Below are 21,589 nucleotides of genomic sequence, written 5' to 3'. Positions count from 1 at the left end.
CGTCTGTTAGGGGGCAGGGTAACGTCTGTTAGGGGGGCAGGGTAACGTCTGTTAGGGGGGGGCAGGGTAACGTCTGTTAGGGGGGCAGGGTAACGTCTGTTAGGGGGGCTCCCCAGAACTGTTAGACCAGCTCCCCAGAACAGACACAGGTCAGTATTTAGGTTGGTGAGAGAGGGTGTTACCTTGGTGCCCAGACCCACTCCACTCTTCAGTAGGTCACAGAGTCTGGGGACCAGCTCCCCCAGAACAGGCACAGGTCAGTATTTAGGTTGGTGAGAGAGGGGTGTTACCTTGGTGCCCAGACCCACTCCACTCTTCAGTAGGTCACAGAGTCTGGGGACCAGCTCCCCCAGAACAGGCACAGGTCAGTATTTAGGTTGGTGAGAGAGGGGTGTTACCTTGGTGCCCAGACCCACTCCACTCTTCAGTAGGTCACAGAGTCTGGGGACCAGCTCCCCCAGAACAGACACAGGTCAGTATTTAGGTTGGTGAGAGAGGGGTGTTACCTTGGTGCCCAGACCCACTCCACTCTTCAGTAGGTCACAGAGTCTGGGGACCAGCTCCCCCAGAACAGACACATCCAGGTGCTGCAGACACATGTTGATGGTCTCCATCATGGGGGAGGACTTGGCAGCACTGAGTCTAGCAGCATCCATGGCACTCTGGAGAGAGAGAGACAAGAAAGAGAGAGACAGAGAGAGAGAGACAAGAAAGAGAGAGAGACAAGAAAGAGAGAGAGACAGAGAGACAGAGACAGAGACAGAGACAGAGACAGAGACAAGAAAGAGAGAGACAGAGAGACAGAGACAGAGACAGAGACAGAGAGAGACAGAGACAGAGAGAGACAGAGACAGAGAGAGACAGAGACAGAGAGAGACAGAGACAGAGAGAGACAGAGACAGAGAGAGACAGAGACAGAGAGAGACAGAGAGAGACAGAGACAGAGAGAGACAGACAGAGGTTACGTCAATTACTGCCGATAATCACACCTCTGGAGAAACGGCAGTTATAGTGTGTGTGGTATGTACCTTCTCCTGCTCGGAGGCTGAGGTTTAGTAGGTGTGTTCTCTCTGTGTATACGTTACCTTCTCCTGCTCCGTGGCTCGGAGGCTGAGGTTTAGTAGGTGTGTTCTCTCTGTGTGTACGTTACCTTCTCCTGCTCCGTGGCTCGGAGGCTGAGGTAGTTGAGGACCTGTGGCTCCAGGACACTGAGAGCCTCCAGGAGTGCTGGGATCAGACGAGGGGCGTGGGGCTTCAACCTATTGCCAGCTGTCTTAGACACCTTCACCAGGGTCTGGATACTGGAGGGAGGAGGGCTGCTTAACTGCTACGCCAACAATGTCTCTAAAAGTTTTACATTTCATTCATATAGAGAGAGAACAGAGAGAGACCGACAGAGCGAGCGAGCGCGCGAGACCGACAGAGCGAGCGAGCGAGCGCGCGAGACCGACAGAGCGAGCGAGCGCGCGCGACCGACAGAGCGAGCGAGCGCGCGCGACCGACAGAGCGAGCGCGCGCGACCGACAGAGCGAGCGAGACAGCGAGCGCGCGAGACCGACAGAGCGAGCGAGCGAGCGAGCGCGCGACCGACCGAGCGAGCGAGCGCGAGCGCGCGAGACCGACAGAGCGAGCGAGCGCGCGAGACCGACAGAGCGAGCGAGCGCGCGAGACCGACAGAGCGAGCGAGCGCGCGAGCGCGCGAGACCGACAGAGCGAGCGAGCGAGCGCGCGAGACCGACAGAGCGAGCGAGCGAGACCGACAGAGCGCGCGAGACCGACAGAGCGCGCGAGACCGACAGAGCGCGCGAGCGCGCGAGACCGACAGAGCGCGCGCGAGACCGACAGAGCGCGCGCGAGACCGACAGAGCGCGCGCGAGACCGACAGAGCGCGCGCGAGCGCGCGAGCGCGAGACCGACAGAGCGCGCGCGAGCGCGCGAGACCGACAGAGCGCGAGACCGACAGAGCGCGCGAGCGCGAGACCGACAGAGCGCGCGAGCGCGAGACCGACAGAGCGCGCGAGCGCGAGACCGACAGAGCGCGCGAGCGCGAGACCGACAGAGCGCGCGAGCCCGAGACCGACAGAGCGCGCGAGACCGAGACCGACAGAGCGCGCGAGACCGAGACCGACAGAGCGCGCGAGACCGAGACCGACAGAGCGCGCGAGACCGAGACCGACAGAGCGCGCGAGACCGAGACCGACAGAGCGCGCGAGACCGAGACCGACAGAGCGCGCGAGACCGAGACCGACAGAGCGAGCGAGACCGAGACCGACAGAGCGAGCGAGCGCGCGAGACCGAGACCGACAGAGCGAGCGAGCGCGCGAGACCGAGACCGACAGAGCGAGCGAGCGCGCGAGACCCCGACAGAGCGAGCGAGCGCGCGAGACCCCGACAGAGCGAGCGAGCGCGCGAGACCCCGACAGAGCGAGCGAGCGCGCGAGACCCCGACAGAGCGAGCGAGCGCGCGAGACCCCGACAGAGCGAGCGAGCGCGCGAGACCCCGACAGAGCGAGCGAGCGCGCGAGCGCGCGAGAGACCGACAGAGCGCGCGAGAGAGACCGACAGAGCGCGCGAGAGAGACCGACAGAGCGCGCGAGAGAGACCGACAGAGCGCGAGAGAGACCGACAGAGCGCGAGAGAGACCGACAGAGCGCGAGAGAGACCGACAGAGCGCGAGAGAGACCGACAGAGCGCGCGAGAGAGACCGACAGAGCGCGCGAGAGAGACCGACAGAGCGCGCGAGAGAGACCGACAGAGCGCGCGAGAGAGACCGACAGAGCGCGCGAGAGAGACCGACAGAGCGCGAGAGCGCAGAGCCGCGAGCGCGCGAGACCGAGAGAGCGCGCGAGCGCGAGACCGACAGAGCGCGCGAGCGCGAGACCGACAGAGCGCGCGAGACCGACAGAGAGCGCGAGCGAGCGCGAGACCGACAGAGAGCGCGCGAGCGCGCGAGACCGACAGAGCGCGCGAGCCGCGAGACCGACAGAGAGCGAGCGCGCGAGACCGACAGCGCGCGAGCGCGCGAGACCGACAGAGCGCGCGAGACCGACAGAGCGCGCGAGACCGACAGAGAGCAGAGCGAGCGCGCGAGACCCGACAGAGCGCGCGCGAGCGCGCGAGACCGACAGACCGACAGAGCGCGAGCGAGACCGACAGACCGCGAGAGCGAGCGAGACCGACAGAGAGCCGCGAGCGCGCGAGACCGACAGAGCGAGCGAGCGCGCGAGACCGAGAGAGACCGAGAGCGCGAGACCGACAGAGCGCGCGAGACCGAGAGAGCGCAGAGCGCGCGAGACCGACAGAGCGCGCGCGCGAGACCGACAGAGCGCGCGCGCGAGACCGACAGACCGCGCGAGCGCGAGACCGACAGAGCGCGCGAGCGCGAGACCGACAGAGCGCGCGAGCGCGAGACCGACAGACCGCGCGAGCGCGAGACCGACAGAGCGCGCGAGACCGAGACCGACAGAGCGAGCGAGCGCGCGAGACCGAGACCGACAGAGCGAGCGAGCGCGCGAGACCGAGACCGACAGAGCGAGCGAGCGCGCGAGACCGACAGAGCGAGCGAGCGCGCGAGACCGAGACCGACAGAGCGAGCGAGCGCGCGAGACCGAGACCGACAGAGCGAGCGAGCGAGCGCGCGAGAGAGCCCGACAGAGCGAGCGAGCGAGCGAGAGAGCCCGACAGAGCGAGCGAGCGAGCGCGCGAGAGAGCCCGACAGAGCGAGCGAGCGAGCGCGCGAGAGAGCCCGACAGAGCGAGCGAGCGAGCGCGCGAGAGAGCCCGACAGAGCGAGCGAGCGAGCGCGCGAGAGAGCCCGACAGAGCGAGCGAGCGAGCGCGCGAGAGAGCCCGACAGAGCGCGCGAGAGAGCCCGACAGAGCGCGCGAGAGAGCCCGACAGAGCGCGCGAGAGAGCCCGACAGAGCGCGCGAGAGAGCCCGACAGAGCGCGCGAGAGAGCCCGACAGAGCGCGCGAGAGAGCCCGACAGAGCGCGCGAGAGAGCCCGACAGAGCGCGCGAGAGAGCCCGACAGAGCGCGCGAGAGAGCCCGACAGAGCGCGCGAGAGAGCCCGACAGAGCGCGCGAGAGAGCCCGACAGAGCGCGCGAGAGAGCCCGACAGAGCGCGCGAGAGAGCCCGACAGAGCGCGCGAGAGAGCCCGACAGAGCGCGAGAGAGCCCGACAGAGCGCGCGAGAGAGCCCGACAGAGCGCGCGAGAGAGCCCGACAGAGCGCGCGAGAGAGCCCGACAGAGCGAGAGAGCCCGACAGAGCGCGAGAGAGCCCGACAGAGCGAGAGAGCCCGACAGAGCGCGCGAGAGCCCGACAGAGCGCGCGAGAGAGCCCGACAGAGCGCGCGAGAGAGCCCGACAGAGCGCGAGAGAGCCCGACAGAGCGCGCGAGAGAGCCCGACAGAGCGCGCGCAGAGAGCCCGACAGAGCGCGAGAGAGCCCGACAGAGCGCGCGAGAGAGCCCGACAGAGCGCGAGAGAGCCCGACAGAGCGAGAGAGCCCGACAGAGCGCGCGAGAGAGCCCGACAGAGCGCGCGAGAGAGCCCGACAGAGCGCGCGAGAGAGCCCGACAGAGCGCGCGAGAGAGCCCGACAGAGCGAGAGCGAGAGAGCCCGACAGAGCGCGCGAGAGAGCCCGACAGAGAGCGCGAGAGAGCCCGACAGAGCGCGAGAGAGCCCGACAGAGCGCGCGAGAGAGCCCGACAGAGCGCGCGAGAGAGCCCGACAGAGCGCGCGAGAGAGCCCGACAGAGCGCGAGAGAGCCCGACAGAGCGCGCGAGAGAGCCCGACAGAGCGCGCGAGAGAGCCCGACAGAGCGCGCGAGAGAGCCCGACAGAGCGCGCGAGAGAGCCCGACAGAGCGCGCGAGAGAGCCCGACAGAGCGCGCGAGAGAGCCCGACAGAGCGCGCGAGAGAGCCCGACAGAGCGCGCGAGAGAGCCCGACAGAGCGCGAGAGAGCCCGACAGAGCGCGCGAGAGAGCCCGACAGAGCGCGCGAGAGAGCCCGACAGAGCGCGAGAGAGAGCCCGACAGAGCGCGCGAGAGAGCCCGACAGAGCGCGAGAGAGCCCGACAGAGCGCGCGAGAGAGAGCCCCAGACAGAGCGCGAGAGAGCCCGACAGAGCGCGCGAGAGAGCCCGACAGAGCGCGCGAGAGAGCCCGACAGAGCGACAGAGCGAGAGAGCCCGACAGAGCGAGCGAGAGAGCCCGACAGAGCGCGCGAGAGAGCCCGACAGAGCGCGCGAGAGAGCCCGACAGAGCGCGAGAGAGCCCGACAGAGCGCGAGAGAGCCCGACAGAGCGCGAGAGAGCCCGACAGAGCGCGAGAGAGCCCGACAGAGCGCGCGAGAGAGCCCGACAGAGCGCGCGAGAGAGCCCGACAGAGCGCGCGAGAGAGCCCGACAGAGCGCGCGAGAGAGCCCGACAGAGCGCGCGAGAGAGCCCGACAGAGCGCGCGAGAGAGCCCGACAGAGCGCGCGAGAGAGCCCGACAGAGCGCGCGAGAGAGCCCGACAGAGCGCGCGAGCGAGCCCGACAGAGCGAGAGCGAGCCCGACAGAGCGCGCGAGCGAGCCCGACAGAGCGCGCGAGCGAGCCCGACAGAGCGCGCGAGCGAGCCCGACAGAGCGCGCGAGCGAGCCCGACAGAGCGCGCGAGCGAGCCCGACAGAGCGCGCGAGCGAGCCCGACAGAGCGAGCGAGCGAGCCCGACAGAGCGCGAGCGAGCGAGCCCGACAGAGCGCGCGAGCGAGAACCGACAGAGCAGAGCGAGAGAGCCCGACAGAGCGAGAGAGCCCGACAGAGCGAGAGAGAGCCCGACAGAGCGAGAGAGCCCGACAGAGCGAGAGAGCCCGACAGAGCGAGAGAGCCCGACAGAGCGAGAGAGCCCGACAGAGCGAGAGAGCCCGACAGAGCGAGAGAGCCCGACAGAGCGAGAGAGCCCGACAGAGCGAGAGAGCCCGACAGAGCGAGAGAGCCCGACAGAGCGAGAGAGCCCGACAGAGCGAGAGAGCCCGACAGAGCGAGAGAGAGAGCCCGACAGAGAGAGAGAGAGCCCGACAGAGCGAGAGAGCCCGACAGAGCGAGAGAGCCCGACAGAGCGAGAGAGCCCGACAGAGCGAGAGAGACCGACAGAGCGAGAGAGACCGACAGAGCGAGAGAGCCCGACAGAGCGAGAGAGCCCGACAGAGCGAGAGAGCCCGACAGAGCGAGAGAGCCCGACAGAGCGAGAGAGCCCGACAGAGCGAGAGAGCCCGACAGAGCGAGAGAGCCCGACAGAGCGAGAGAGCCCGACAGAGCGAGAGAGCCCGACAGAGCGAGAGAGCCCGACAGAGCGAGAGAGCCCGACAGAGCGAGAGAGCCCGACAGAGCGAGAGAGCCCGACAGAGCGAGAGAGCCCGACAGAGCGAGAGAGCCCGACAGAGCGAGAGAGACCGACAGAGCGAGAGAGACCGACAGAGCGAGAGAGACCGACAGAGCGAGAGAGACCGACAGAGCGAGAGAGACCGACAGAGCGAGAGAGACCGACAGAGCGAGAGAGACCGACAGAGCGAGAGAGCCCGACAGAGAGAGAGAGACCGACAGAGAGAGAGAGACCGACAGAGCGAGAGAGACCGACAGAGCGAGAGAGCCCGACAGAGCGAGAGAGCCCGACAGAGCGAGAGAGCCCGACAGAGCGAGAGAGCCCGACAGAGCGAGAGAGCCCGACAGAGCGAGAGAGCCCGACAGAGCGAGAGAGAGAGCCCGACAGAGCGAGAGAGCCCGACAGAGCGAGAGAGACCGACAGAGAGAGAGAGACCGACAGAGAGAGAGAGCCCGACAGAGCGAGAGAGCCCGACAGAGCGAGAGAGCCCGACAGAGAGAGAGAGACCGACAGAGCGAGAGAGACCGACAGAGCGAGAGAGCCCGACAGAGCGAGAGAGCCCGACAGAGCGAGAGAGCCCGACAGAGCGAGAGAGCCCGACAGAGCGAGAGAGCCCGACAGAGCGAGAGAGAGAGACCGACAGAGCGAGAGAGACCGAGAGAGAGAGAGAGAGAGACCGACAGAGCGAGAGAGCCCGACAGAGCGAGAGAGAGAGCCCGACAGAGCGAGAGAGAGAGAGAGAGAGAGAGAGAGAGACCGACAGAGCGAGAGAGAGAGAGAGACCGACAGAGCGAGAGAGACCGACAGAGCGAGAGAGACCGAGAGAGAGAGACCGACAGAGCGAGAGAGAGCGAGAGAGAGAGAGACCGACAGAGCGAGAGAGAGAGAGACCGACAGAGCGAGAGAGAGAGAGACCGACAGAGCGAGAGAGAGAGAGACCGACAGAGCGAGAGAGAGAGAGACCGACAGAGCGAGAGAGAGAGAGACCGACAGAGCGAGAGAGAGAGAGACCGACAGAGCGAGAGAGAGAGAGACCGACAGAGCGAGAGAGAGAGAGACCGACAGAGCGAGAGAGAGAGAGACCGACAGAGCGAGAGAGACCGACAGAGCGAGAGAGACCGACAGAGCGAGAGAGACCGACAGAGCGAGAGAGACCGACAGAGCGAGAGAGACCGACAGAGCGAGAGAGACCGACAGAGCGAGAGAGACCGACAGAGCGAGAGAGACCGACAGAGCGAGAGAGACCGACAGAGCGAGAGAGAGAGAGACCGACAGAGCGAGAGAGACCGACAGAGCGAGAGAGACCGACAGAGCGAGAGAGACCGACAGAGCGAGAGAGACCGACAGAGCGAGAGAGACCGACAGAGCGAGAGAGACCGAGAGAGAGAGAGACCGACAGAGCGAGAGAGAGAGAGACCGACAGAGCGAGAGAGAGAAAGACCGACAGAGCGAGAGAGAGAAAGACCGACAGAGCGAGAGAGAGAAAGACCGACAGAGCGAGAGAGAGAGAGACCGACAGAGCGAGAGAGAGAGAGACCGACAGAGCGAGAGATCATATACAGAGACCAATGAACACACATGTGGAGGCGTACCTGAGAGAGCGGACCTCAGGCACGTTGCTGACGATGCCTTTATCCAGGAGGGTTGGTAACAGAACAGCTACAGTCCTCTGGGCTGCTAAACCTGACGACTCACACATCCTAGTACACACCTGGAGACAGAGAGAGATTAATGACACACACCTGGAGATGTCACACACCTCTGGAGATGTCACACACCTCTGGAGATGTCACACACCTCTGGAGATGTCACACACCTCTGGAGATGTCACACACCTGGAGATGTCACACACCTGGAGATGTCACACACCTGGAGATGTCACACACCTGGAGATGTCACACACCTGGAGATGTCACACACCTGGAGATGTCACACACCTGGAGATGTCACACACCTGGAGATGTCACACACCTGGAGATGTCACACACCTGGAGATGTCACACACCTGGAGATGTCACACACCTGGAGATGTCACACACCTGGAGATGTCACACACCTGGAGATGTCACACACCTGGAGATGTCACACACCTGGAGATGTCACACACCTGGAGATGTCACACACCTGGAGATGTCACAGACTCACACACCTGGAGATGTCACACACCTGGAGATGTCACACACCTGGAGATGTCACACACTCACACACCTGGAGATGTCACACACCTGGAGATGTCACACACTCACACACCTGGAGATGTCACACACCTGGAGATGTCACACACTCACACACCTGGAGATGTCACACACAGTAAAGCATCCTTACCTTACTCAGTGTTTTGAGGGTTATATCAGCAGCCTTCCTGACAGACTCCTGTTAGACAGACAATATACAGGTCAGCACAACAACCACACAGACACTACCCCCCCAGCTATAATAATCCACCTGACCCCCCCCCCAGCTATAATAACCCACCTGACCCCCCCAGCTATAATAACCCACCTGACCCCCCCAGCTATAATAACCCACCTGACCCCAGCTATAATAACCCACCTGACCCCCCAGCTATAATAACCCACCTGACCCCCCCAGCTATAATAACCCACCTGACCCCCAGCTATAATAACCCACCTGACCCCCCCAGCTATAATAACCCACCTGACCCCCCCAGCTATAATAACCCACCTGACCCCCCCCAGCTATAATAACCCACCTGACCCCCAGCTATAATAACCCACCTGACCCCCAGCTATAATAACCCACCTGACCCCCCAGCTATAATAACCCACCTGACCCCCCAGCTATAATAACCCACCTGACCCCCCCAGCTATAATAACCCACCTGACCCCCCAGCTATAATAACCCACCTGACCCCCAGCTATAACCCACCTGACCCCCCCAGCTATAATAACCCACCTGACCCCCAGCTATAATAACCCCCCCCCCAGCTATAATAACCCACCTGACCCCCCCAGCTATAATAACCCACCTGACCCCCCCAGCTATAATAACCCACCTGACCCCCCCAGCTATAATAACCCACCTGACCCCCCCAGCTATAATAACCCACCTGACCCCCCCAGCTATAATAACCCACCTGACCCCCCCCAGCTATAATAACCCACCTGACCCCCCCCAGCTATAATAACCCACCTGACCCCCCCCAGCTATAATAACCCACCTGACCCCCCCAGCTATAATAACCCACCTGACCCCCCCCCAGCTATAATAACCCACCTGACCCCCCCAGCTATAATAACCCACCTGACCCCCCAGCTATAATAACCCACCTGACCCCCAGCTATAATAACCCATCTGACCCCCTCCCCAGCTATAATAACCCACCTGACCCCCCCCAGCTATAATAACCCACCTGACCCCCCCCAGCTATAATAACCCACCTGACCCCTCCCCAGCTATAATAACCCACCTGACCCCCCCCCCAGCTATAATAACCCACCTGACCCCCCCCCAGCTATAATAACCCACCTGACCCCCCCCCAGCTATAATAACCCATGACCCCCCAGCTATAATAACCCACCTGACCCCCCCAGCTATAATAACCCACCTAATAACCCACCCCCCCCCAGCTATAATAACCCACCTGACCCCCCCAGCTATAATAACCCACCTGACCCCCAGCTATAATAACCCACCTGACCCCCCAGCTATAATAACCCACCTGACCCCCCCAGCTATAATAACCCACCTGACCCCCCCAGCTATAATAACCCACCTGACCCCCCCAGCTATAATAACCCACCTGACCCCCCCCCCAGCTATAATAACCCACCTGACCCCCCTCCCCAGCTATAATAACCCACCTGACCCCCTCCCCAGCTATAATAACCCACCTGACCCCTCCCCAGCTATAATAACCCATCTGACCCCCCCAGCTATAATAACCCATCTGACCCCCCCAGCTATAATAACCCATCTGACCCCCCAGCTATAATAACAACAAGTCCCAGTGTGTGTGTGTGTGTACAGTGTGTGTGTGTGTGTGTGTGTGTGTGTGAGAGAGAGAGAGCACCTTGATGTCGTCCAGAACCCTGAACAGGGTCTCCCAGATCTCCTCCAGGTGGTCGATGAGGTCGTCGGCGTTGCGTCCTCTGATGAGGTCGTTGAGAGCGAGGCAGGCGGACTCCCGGGCCCTCCAGATGTTATTGGTCAGGTTAGATATCACATCCTGGAGGATCTCCTTCAGATACTTATCCACCTGGGGAGGAGAGGAGATGGGGGGGTAGACAGGGATGCCTTGTTATTATTCGACCATGCTGGTCATTTATGAACATTTGAACATCTTGGCCATGTTCTGTTATAATCTCTACCCGGCACAGCCAGAAGAGGACTGGCCACCCCACATAGCCTGGTTCCTCTAGGTTTCTTCCTAGTTTTTGGCCTTTCTAGAGAGTTTTTCCTAGCCACCGTGCTTCTACACCTGCATTGCTTGCCGTTTGGGGTTTTAGGCTGGGTTTCTGTACAGCACTTTGAGATATCAGCTGATGTACGAAGGGCTTTATAAATACATTTGATTTGAATGGAGAGAAGGTGAGTACGCGATTGTGTATTTCTATAACGTGGTTGTGTGTGTGTGTCCTTCGGTCGCCTGTGAGTCTGTTTCTATCTCTGTTGTGTGTGTGTGTACCATGGTAGTGTGTGTGTGTGTGTGTGTGTGTATGTACCATGGTAGTGTGTGTGTACCGTGGTTGTGTGTGTGAGGGTACCGTGGTAGTGTGTGTGTGTGTGTGTGTGTGTGTGTGTGTGTACCATGTTCTTGTCAGTGACCAGAGCATCCCAGATGGAGGTCATGGCCGTCCTGATGCCCAGGTTGGGATCAAACTGGTATCGGTACAGACGTGGTACCAGCTGGGGCAGGTAGGGGGCGAGCTGCTCTCCTGCCTTCGCTGCTATGATGTTGAACCCAAACGCTGCTCCCTGGCAGAGAAAGAGAGAGAGAGAAAGAGAGAGAGAAAGAGAGAGAAAGAGAGACAGAGAGGGAGAGAGAGGGAGAGGGACAGAGGGAGAGGGACAGAGAGACAGAGACAGAGAGACAGAGAGAGGGAGACAGAGAGAGGGAGACAGAGAGAGACAGAGAGAGACAGAGAGAGACAGAGAGAGACAGAGAGAGACAGAGAGAGACAGAGAGAGAAAGACAGAGAGAGAAAGACAGAGAGAGAAAGACAGAGAGAGAAAGACAGAGAGAGAAAGACAGAGAGAGAAAGACAGAGAGAGAAAGACAGAGAGAGAAAGACAGAGAGAGAAAGACAGAGAGAGAAAGACAGAGAGAGAAAGACAGAGAGAGAAAGACAGAGAGAGAAAGACAGAGAGAGAAAGACAGAGAGAGAAAGACAGAGAGAGAAAGACAGAGAGAGAAAGACAGAGAGAGAAAGACAGAGAGAGAAAGACAGAGAGAGAAAGACAGAGAGAGAAAGACAGAGAGAGAAAGACAGAGAGAGAAAGACAGAGAGAGAAAGACAGAGAGAGAAAGACAGAGAGAAAGACAGAGAGAGAAAGAGAGAGAGAAAGACAGAGAGAGAAAGACAGAGAGAGAAAGACAGAGAGAGAAAGACAGAGAGAGAAAGACAGAGAGAGAAAGACAGAGAGAGAAAGACAGAGAAAGACAGAGAAAGACAGAGAAAGACAGAGAAAGACAGAGAAAGACAGAGAAAGACAGAGAAAGACAGAGAAAGACAGAGAAAGACAGAGAAAGACAGAGAAAGACAGAGAAAGACAGAGAAAGACAGAGAAAGACAGAGAAAGACAGAGAAAGACAGAGAAAGACAGAGAAAGACAGAGAAAGACAGAGAAAGACAGAGAAAGACAGAGAAAGACAGAGAAAGACAGAGAAAGACAGAGAAAGACAGAGAAAGACAGAGAAAGACAGAGAAAGACAGAGAAAGACAGAGAAAGACAGAGAAAGACAGAGAAAGACAGAGAAAGACAGAGAAAGACAGAGAAAGACAGAGAAAGACAGAGAAAGACAGAGAAAGACAGAGAAAGACAGAGAAAGACAGAGAAAGACAGAGAAAGACAGAGAAAGACAGAGAAAGACAGAGAAAGACAGAGAAAGACAGAGAAAGACAGAGAAAGACAGAGAAAGACAGAGAAAGACAGAGAAAGAGAGAGAAAGAGAGAGAAAGAGAGAGAAAGAGAGAGAAAGAGAGAGAAAGAGAGAGAAAGAGAGAGAAAGAGAGAGAAAGAGAGAGAAAGAGAGAGAAAGAGAGAGAAAGAGCGAGAAAGAGCGAGAAAGAGCGAGAAAGAGCGAGAAAGAGCGAGAAAGAGCGAGAAAGAGCGAGAAAGAGCGAGAAAGAGCGAGAAAGAGCGAGAAAGAGCGAGAAAGAGCGAGAAAGAGCGAGAAAGAGCGAGAAAGAGCGAGAAAGAGCGAAAGAGCGAAAGAGCGAGAAAGAGAGAGAAAGAGCGAGAAAGAGCGAGAAAGAGCGAGAAAGAGCGAGAAAGAGCGAGAAAGAGCGAGAAAGAGCGAGAAAGAGCGAGAAAGAGCGAGAAAGAGCGAGAAAGAGCGAGAAAGAGCGATTACCACGAGTGACAAAAACTACTGAGTGTTTGAAAAGTAAAAACAAGTCAAATCAGGTCTCAATGTGTCGTTATGATTAGAATCTGTTCAAAGACAACAATTTTAATTCATGTTTCTAATACATGTTTGTTTTTCTCAACCTATTAATTCATATTATTACACGAGCTACATGTTCACTTCCTGGTTGTACCTTGCGGGAATTCCACATGGCGTGGTGATTGGCTAGGTTCATGAACTTGTAGACCAGATCCGGTTGGTTGAGGTCACTGGCCAATGAGCACAGCTCCTTGTAGGTGGAGAGTCCGTGTCCGTCCGGTGCTTTCCCCAGAGCCTCTCCCTGGAACACCTCTGTGTCCTCCGACACGGCATGCTTCACCCTGAACACGACGCTACATGTTTAGTACAAAAACTCTTAACATTGATTTAGTTAAAAAGTGTGAAGAGTCGTTTCGCTAGTTTCGTTTTAAACCTAAATTAGGCCGGTGTGCAGCAGGTCATTAAGACCTCAGGATTACAAACACAACAGGTGCATTTCACACGTGTTGATTAGGTCTCTCCCCCCCTCCATCTCTCTCTCACCTCTTGCCAGTCATCAGTGTTTCGACCAGTGTAGACACCAGCTCCTGCTGGTCTCCCTCTCCTCCCATCTCATAGACTAGACCAAGACCTTTAGATGCCACGTCCTGACTCAACTCTGGAGGAGAGAGAGAAGAGGGGAAACAGGGGAGGAGAGAGAGAAGAGGGGAATCAGGGGAGGAGAGAGAGAAGAGGGGAATCAGGGTAGTCTGTGTTACCCCCATTCTACCCCCATCAGTCCTATGATCCACTGTGTTACCCCCATCAGTCCTATGATCCACTGAGTTACCCCCATTCTACCCCCATCAGTCCTATGATCCACTGAGTTACCCCCATTCTACCCCCATCAGTCCTATGATCCACTGAGTTACCCCCATTCTACCCCCATCAGTCCTATGATCCACTGAGTTACCCCATTCTACCCCCATCAGTCCTATGATCCACTGAGTTACCCCCATTCTACCCCCATCAGTCTATGTGTTACCCCCATTCTACCCCCATCAGTCCTATGATCCACTGAGTTACCCCCATTCTACCCCCATCAGTCCTATGGAGTTACCCCCATTCTACCCCATCAGTCCTATGATCCACTGAGTTACCCCCATTCTACCCCCATCAGTCCTATGATCCACTGAGTTACCCCATTCTACCCCCATCAGTCCTATGATCCACTGAGTTACCCCCATTCTACCCCCATCAGTCCTATGATCCACTGTGTTACCCCCATTCTACCCCCATCGGTCCTATGATCCACTGTGTTACCCCCATTCTACCCCCATCAGTCCTATGATCCACTGAGTTACCCCCATTCTACCCCCATCAGTCCTATGATCCACTGTGTTACCCCCATCAGTCCTATGATGCACTGTGTTACCCCCATCAGTCCTATGATGCACTGAGTTACCCCCATTCTACCCCCATCAGTCCTATGATCCACTGAGTTACCCCCATTCTACCCCCATCAGTCCTATGATCCACTGAGTTACCCCCATTCTACCCCCATCAGTCCTATGATCCACTGAGTTACCCCCATTCTACCCCCATCGGTCCTATGATCCACTGTGTTACCCCCATTCTACCCCCATCAGTCCTATGATCCACTGAGTTACCCCCATTCTACCCCCATCAGTCCTATGATTCACTGTGTTACCCCCATCAGTCCTATGATGCACTGTGTTACCCCATTCTACCCCCATCAGTCCTATGATCCACTGAGTTACCCCCATTCTACCCCCATCGGTCCTATGATCCACTGTGTTACCCCCATTCTACCCCCATCGGTCCTATGATCCACTGTGTTACCCCCATTCTACCCCCATCAGTCCTACGATCCACTGTGTTACCCCCATCAGTCCTATGATCCACTGTGTTACCCCCATTCTACCCCCATCAGTCCTATGATCCACTGTGTTACCCCCATCCCCATCAGTCATTCTACCCCCATGATCCACTGTGTTACCCCCATTCTACCCCCCCTATGATCCACTGTGTTACCCCCATTCTACCCCCCCCATTCTACCCCCATCAGTCCTATGATCCATGTTACCCCCATCAGTCCTATGACTGCGTTACCCCCCATTCTTCCCATCAGTCATTGAGCTTATTCTTGTGGTCTGAGTGATCATGGAGTCGTTGACTCACCATCAGGGTCTGACAGGATGGAGATGAACGCCGTCTGGATCTCCTTCAGGTGAGACTGGAAGACGAGACAAAAAGTTCAAGAGAGTCAATAACTCACAAGGAGTTTAGTTCTCCATCACTTTCCTCCGTGATCTTGGATCTCAGACTTGACATTTTACCCCCCAACTCTTGACCTTTCAACCAAGTCTGAGCCCTTGACCCCCCCCAGCCAGTCATACTGTACCCTGATCTCTTTGTGCTGGAGCAGCTTCTTGACCCCCCCAGCCCTAACCCCTGACCCCCAGCCAGTCATACCGTACCCTGATATCTTTGTGCTGGAGCAGCTTCTTGACCCCCCCCAGCCCTGACCCCTGACCCCCAGCCAGTCAATCTGTACCCTGATCTTTGTGCTGGTGCAGCTTCTTGACCCCCAGCCCTAACCCCCCTGACTTCCCCAGCCAGTCATACTGGCAGCCTGATCTCTTTGTGCTGGTGCAGCCAGGATAGAGTTCAGCACCCCCCACAGTTACTCTCCATCTGACAGGGAAACAAGAGGATTGGACAGTTACGACAGTCAATCTGTACAAAGACAAGAAATGAATCTCTTTGCACACCACAGGAGGATTGAACCACTGTGGATTGAGGGATTGAACCCTAGATTGAACCACTGTGGATTGAACCACTGATTCTTTGTGCTGGTGCAGCTGTGGATTGAACCCTGTGGATTGAACCCTAATTGAACCCCAGTGTCCTGTGGATTGAACCACTGATCTCTTTGTGCTGGTGAACCAGCTGGATTGAACCACTGGATTGAACCACTGGATTGAACCACTGGATTGAACCACTGGATTGAACCACTGGATTGAACCACTGTGGATTGAGGGATTGAACCACTGTGGATTGAGGGATTGAACCACTGTGGGTTGAACCACTGTGGATTGAGGGATTGAACCACGGTGGGTTGAACCACTGTGGATTGAGGGATTGAACCACTGGATTGAACCACTGTGGATTGAGGGATTGAACCACTGGATTGAACCACTGTGGATTGAGGGATTGAACCACTGTGGATTGAACCACTGGATTGAACCACTGTGGATTGAACCACTGGATTGAACCACTGGATTGAACCACAGTGGATTGAGGGATTGAACCACTGGATTGAACCACTGTGGATTGAACCACTGTGGATTGAACCACTGTGGATTGAACCACTGTGGATTGAACCACTGTGGATTGAACCACTGTGGATTGAACCACTGTGGATTGAACCACTGTGGATTGAGGGATTGAACCACTGTGGATTGAACCACTGTGGATTGAGGGATTGAACCACTGTGGATTGAACCACTGTGGATTGAGGGATTGAACCACTGTGGATTGAACCACTGTGGATTGAGGGATTGAACCACTGTGGGTTGAACCACTGTGGATTGAGGGATTGAACCACTGTGGATTGAGGGGTTGAACCACTGGATTGAACCACTGTGGATTGAGGGATTGAACCACTGTGGGTTGAACCACTGTGGATTGAGGGATTGAACCACTGTGGGTTGAACCACTGTGGATTGAGGGATTGAACCACTGTGGGTTGAACCACTGTGGATTGAGGGATTGAACCACTGTGGGTTGAACCACTGTGGATTGAGGGATTGAACCACTGTGGATTGAGGGATTGAACCACTGTGGATTGAACCACTGTGGATTGAGGGATTGAACCACTGTGGATTGAGGGGTTGAACCACTGGATTGAGCCACTGTGGATTGAGGGGTTGAACCACTGGATTGAACCACTGTGGATTGAACCACTGTGGATTGAACCACTGTGGATTGAACCACTGTGGATTGAACCACTGTGGATTGAACCACTGTGGATTGAACCACTGTGGATTGAACCACTGTGGATTGAACCACTGTGGATTGAACCACTGTGGATTGAACCACTGTGGATTGAACCACTGTGGATTGAACCACTGTGGATTGAACCACTGTGGATTGAACCACTGTGGATTGAACCACTGTGGATTGAACCACTGTGGATTGAACCACTGTGGATTGAACCACTGTGGATTGAACCACTGTGGATTGAACCACTGTGGATTGAACCACTGTGGATTGAACCACTGTGGATTGAACCACTGTGGATTGAACCACTGTGGATTGAACCACTGTGGATTGAACCACTGTGGATTGAACCACTGTGGATTGAGGGATTGAACCACTGTGGATTGAACCACTGTGGATTGAGGGATTGAACCACTGTGTGTAGTCTTACTGTCTGGGGGACTGTATTGTTCCTCAGTACAGGTCCAGGGGTCCCTGGCAGCTCCAGAACTGGTCCCTATAGCAGCACTGGTGATGGCCTCACCTACTGTAAACTGTAGTTCTACCTGTTTGGCCTGGGAGACAGAGGGGGTGAGAGGGAGACAGAGAGAGAGGAGAAGAGAAAGAGAAACAGGGGGAGAGGGGGAGAAAGAGGTGGGAAGGGTTAAATTATCTTCTCATCGTGTCAGTTCTTTCTGCATGATAAACAAGGTCCTATGAAGCTTTATGAATGTCTTATGATGCTTAATTTAGTTATTATGAAGCTTTCCGAGTGTCTTATGAAGCTTCAAAGGTCCTATGAAGCTTTATGAAGGTCCTATGAAGCCTTATGAAGCTTCATAAAGGTCTTAAAAGGCTCCATGAGATGAGAGCCAGTCCCCTTACCTCCACAGAGTCCATGAGCCCCTGCAGCAGCTTCTTCTGGTGGGCAATCTCCCAGTAGATCCATCTGGATGGCCTCTCCACTGGTAGATAACCCAGAGTCTGGATGGCTCTCTCCTTCATCTGGACAGACAGAGACCACATACATCTAAATACATCTAACTATTAACTACACCTGTCTACCTAACAGTCTGGATGGCTGCTCTCCTTCATCTGGACAGACAGAGACCACATGAATACATCTAACTATTAACTACACCTGTCTACCTAACAGTCTGGATGGCTGCTCTCCTTCATCTGGACAGACAGAGACCACATGAATACATCTAACTATTAACTACACCTGTCTACCTAACAGTCTGGATGGCTGCTCTCCTTCATCTGACAGACAGACAGTATCCAGACCAGGGTCTCTTTCCCCGAGCCATCATCTGGACAGACAGAGACCACCCGTATCCATGGTTACCTTGAGGGTCTCTTTCCCAGAGGGGATGAGAGCCATCATCTGGACAGACAGAGACCACCCGTATCCATGGTTACCTTGAGGGTCTCTTTCCCAGAGGGGATGCGAGCCATCATCTGGACAGACAGAGACCACCCGTATCCATGGTTACCTTGAGGGTCTCTTTCCCAGAGGGGATGCGAGCCAGCATCTTCTCCACCACTGCTAGTTTGGTGAATCCCTCTCCTTCTGAAGGGATGAGCAGAGGCCCGTTCCTCCCGATCTCCCCGAGGGCCGTACAGGCAGCGACAGCCAGCAGAGGGGAACCACTGTCTAGGAAAGAGCCTAGGAACACACACACACACACAACATGAACCTGTTGGCCCTGTCCGGGGGTGTCCTCGGATGGGGCCACAGTGTCTCCTGACCCCTCCTGTCTCAGCCTCTAGTATTTATGCTGCAGTAGTTTATGTGTCGGGGGGCTAGGGTCAGTTTGTTATATCTGGAGTACTTCTCCTGTCCTATTCGGTGTCCTGTGTGAATCTAAGTGTGCGTTCTCTAATTCTCTCCTTTCTTTCTCTCTCTCGGAGGACCTGAGCCCTAGGACCATGCCCCAGGACTACCTGACATGATGACTCCTTGCTGTCCCCAGTCCACCTGGCCATGCTGCTGCTCCAGTTTCAACTGTTCTGCCTTGTTATTATTCGACCATGCTGGTCATTTATGAACATTTGAACATCTTGGTCATGTTCTGTTATAATCTCTACCCGGCACAGCCAGAAGAGGACTGGCCACCCCACATAGCCTGGTTCCTCTAGGTTTCTTCCTAGGTTTTGGCCTTTCTAGGGAGTTTTTCCTAGCCACAGTGCTTCTACACCTGCATTGCTTGCTGTTTGGGGTTTTAGGCTGGGTTTCTGTACAGCACTTTGAGATATCAGCTGATGTACGAAGGGCTTTATAAATACATTTGATTTGATGAACCAACCTGGAAACACAACATTGGATCGAAAGGTTCTCTTTTAATTAATGCAGACTACACCTTTCTTCCTTAAACCGTGTTCTTTCCACAAATATATTTCATTTCTTGTAACAATGTGAATTAGCATAAAACTGTAAATATCTGAATTTTTTTTTTTTTTTTTTTTTTTTTTAAACGGTGACCGTCACCTACCGATGGCTTTGGTTGCTATAGCGACCAGCTCCTCGTCCTCCTTGGGCGTGTCGTTCATCCTCTGTTCCCGGATGAGGGCGGAGTCTCCGTTAGCGAAGGACTTCCTCTTGCTCATGTACCTGGCCACCATGTAGCCCAGCGCCATGATGGCTCCGTGCTGGGTCTCGGGGCTCTGCAGTTTCCAACAGGGAATACAGGTTTTACTTTCAGCTCAGTGAAACTGGGACAACTTTTGCTTCAGTACATTATATTCAAAATTACCGTATAAAAACACATTTTGAGACCAGGAAAAACTGAGTCCTATTATGTGCAGCAAATATGTGAAATTAAACATTTCACTCCTTGGCCTACATACGTGTGCATCTACAGGAGGGAGGGGCTACCTACATGGAGGGGCTACCTACATGGAGGGGCTACCTACATGGAGGGGCTACCTACATGGAGGGGCTACCTACATGGAGGGGCTACCTACATGGAGGGGCTACCTACATGGAGGGGCTACCTACATGGAGGGGCTACCTACATGGAGGGGCTACCTACATGGAGGGGCTACCTACATGGAGGGGCTACCTACATGGAGGGGCTACCTACATGGAGGGGCTACCTACATGGAGGGGGAGGGGCTACCTACATGGAGGGGAGGGGCTACCTACATGGAGGGGGAGGGGCTACCTACATGGAGGGGAGGGGCTACCTACATGGAGGGGGAGGGGCTACCTACATGGAGGGGGAGGGGCTACCTACATGGAGGGGGAGGGGCTACCTACATGGAGGGGAGGGGCTACCTACATGGAGGGGGAGGGGCTACCTACATGGAGGGGGAGGGGCTACCTACATGGAGGGGAGGGGCTACCTACATGGAGGGGAGGGGCTACCTACATGGAGGGGGAGGGGCTACCTACATGGAGGGGGAGGGGCTACCTACATGGAGGGGAGGGGCTACCTACATGGAGGGGAGGGGCTACCTACATGGAGGGGGAGGGGCTACCTACATGGAGGGGAGGGGCTACCTACATGGAGGGGAGGGGCTACCTACATGGAGGGGGAGGGGCTACCTACATGGAGGGGAGGGGCTACCTACATGGAGGGGGAGGGGCTACCTACATGGAGGGGAGGGGCTACCTACATGGAGGGGAGGGGCTACCTACATGGAGGGGAGGGGCTACCTACATGGAGGGGAGGGGCTACCTACATGGAGGGGGAGGGGCTACCTACATGGAGGGGGAGGGGCTACCTACATGGAGGGGGAGGGGCTACCTACATGGAGGGGGAGGGGCTACCTACGTGTGTATCTTTAGTGATCTTGATGAGTGTCTGAACGGCAGTCTTCAGCTCGTTTCCTGACATGGTGGACACCACCACAGCGTAGAGCTGAGCTGCTAGCTCCCTTAGGTCCTCCTTGTTGGTGTTCATTAGACTCTGCGGAAGGGGAAATGTAGTATTAGCGTTAGCGTAGCATGAAGCATACCGACGTATCCTTTACAGGTGTAGCATCGGTTAGCGTTAGCGTAGCATGAAGCATACCGACGTATCCTTTACAGATGTAGCATCGGTTAGCGTTAGCGTAGCATGAAGCATACCGACGTATCCTTTACAGATGTAGTATCAGTTAGCGTTAGTGTAGCATGAAGCATACCGACGTATCCTTTACAGATGTAGCATCGGTTAGCGTTAGCGTAGCATGCAGCATACCAACATAAAATTTACAGTAGTAGCATTGACTAGCATTTCTTAGCATTGGCCTAGCATGTAGCATATCAAGGTAATATATCTGAGTAGTATATTACATTGCGTCGTTTAGCGTAGCATTAGCATTGATCAACATTCCAATTAATATTTTACATAAGTAGCGTCAATTAGCATACCTAGGTATCATTTACAGTAGTAGCATCAATTAGCAATGCACGCAGCATGATTTTTACCTTGATCCAGTCGATCTTGTGGATAAACATGGGAGCCAGGTTGTCAGGACAGACAGACACCACCTCCAGAAGACAGTACATCACAGGGACTCCTATCAAAATAAAATCAAGAATAAATTCTTTTTTTTAAAACATACAATGTAGCTATACATTTTGATGTATTTACTAGCCTGTAATCCCAAACAGATATGCTCACTTCACAATATCAACAACGGTGAAACGGAGCGTACCATTTTGGATCCCAGGCCTGTAA

The 21,589-nt window shown here is 55.9% G+C and overlaps 1 pseudogene; it reads right to left on the bottom strand.

Annotated features, from left to right (window-relative positions):
• Positions 1-21,589, bottom strand: part of LOC124024356 — a 71,211-nt pseudogene that overhangs the window by 25,601 nt on the left and 24,021 nt on the right.

This window comes from Oncorhynchus gorbuscha, unplaced genomic scaffold (assembly GCF_021184085.1).
Source record: "Oncorhynchus gorbuscha isolate QuinsamMale2020 ecotype Even-year unplaced genomic scaffold, OgorEven_v1.0 Un_scaffold_1828, whole genome shotgun sequence".
In the NCBI taxonomy this organism is placed as follows: Eukaryota; Metazoa; Chordata; class Actinopteri; order Salmoniformes; family Salmonidae; genus Oncorhynchus; species Oncorhynchus gorbuscha.
This window is presented reverse-complemented; position numbering and strand designations above follow the sequence as displayed.